This window comes from Anomaloglossus baeobatrachus, chromosome 10 (genome assembly GCF_048569485.1).
Source record: "Anomaloglossus baeobatrachus isolate aAnoBae1 chromosome 10, aAnoBae1.hap1, whole genome shotgun sequence".
Lineage (NCBI taxonomy): Eukaryota > Metazoa > Chordata > Amphibia > Anura > Aromobatidae > Anomaloglossus > Anomaloglossus baeobatrachus.
The window spans coordinates 32,699,195-32,700,544 of record NC_134362.1 but is presented as its reverse complement, the minus strand read 5'-3'; the positions used below and the strand labels follow the sequence as shown (position 1 = coordinate 32,700,544).

Sequence of the window (1,350 nt, the reverse complement as noted above, 5' to 3'; positions counted from 1 at the left end):
TGACCCTGAGTTAGATCCTGTATTATATTCCAGAGCTGTACTCACTATTCTGCTGGTGTAGTCACTGTATATATACATTACATTACTTATCCTGTACTGATCCTGAGTTACCTCCTGTATTATACTTCAGTGCTGCACTCACTATTCTGCTGGTGCAGTCACTGTGTACATACATTACATTACTTATCCTGTACTGACCTTGAGTTACCTCCTGTATTATACTCCAGAGCTGCACTCACTATTCTGCTGGTGCAGTCACTGTGAACACACATTACATTACTTAGCCTGTACTGACCCTGAGTTACATCCTGTGTTATACTCCAGAGCTGCACTCACTATTCTGCTGGTGCAGTCACTGTGTACTACATTACATTACTTATCCTGTACTGATCCTGAGTTACCTCCTGTATTATACTCCAGAGCTGCACTCACAATTCTGCTGGTGCAGTCACTGTGCACATACATTACATTACTGACCCTGAGTTAGATCCTGTATTCTGCTCCACAGCTGTGTAGGTGTCAGGATGGCCGAGCGGTCTAAGGCGCCAGACTCAAGATAGTCTCTTCCCAGTGACTGGGTGTTCTGGTCTCCGTATGGAGGCGTGGGTTCAAATCCCACTTCTGACACATCTTTTATGTAACTTTAACAACTTTTAAAAAAAGGCTGGATGATTTCCTGAGTACACAACATTGTCAGTTATAAATGATTTAGTGACAAAATGTATAATCGTTGGCGGAAGGTTGAACTAGATGGACCAGGGTCTTTTGTCAACCTATGTAACTATGTAACTATTCACGTGCAAGTTACAAACTGTGAGATGTGACCTTTCGATACATTATTATTAACACAGGGTGAAATTATTATTTTTGCAGTGATATGAATGCAAAACTCGATTAATCTTTTATAATCACCCTGTATAGTGGAAAATTCAGAATCTTAAAGGGAAACTGTCACCATTAAAATTGCAGTTCAATCTCCTGTCACCATGTTATAGAACAGGAGGATCTGACTATATACCAATATACACTGTGTGCAGAGCTATTAGGCAAATGAGTATTGTGATCACATGATACTTTTTATACATGTCGTCCTACTCCAAGCTGTACAGGCTGAGAGCCAACTACCAATTAAGTAAATCAGGTGATGTGCATCTCTGTAATGAGGAGGGGTGCGGTGTAATGACATAAACACCCTATATAAGGTGTGCTTAATTATTAGGCAACTTCCTTTCCTTTGGAAAAATGGGTCAGAAGAGAGATTTGGCGGGCTCTGAAAAGTCCACAATTGTGAGATGTCTTGCAGAGGGATGCAGCAGTCTTCAAATTGCCAAACTTTTGAAGAGTGATCCC

At 40.9% G+C, this 1,350-nt stretch overlaps 1 non-coding gene across 1 annotated transcript; it reads left to right on the top strand.

Annotated features, from left to right (window-relative positions):
• Positions 1 to 518: 518 nt before the first annotated feature.
• On the top strand, positions 519 to 627 carry TRNAL-CAA (transfer RNA leucine (anticodon CAA)). Its single transcript has 2 exons — positions 519 to 556; positions 582 to 627. It is a non-coding gene; the product is annotated as a tRNA-Leu (tRNA).
• Positions 628 to 1,350: the final 723 nt, after the last annotated feature.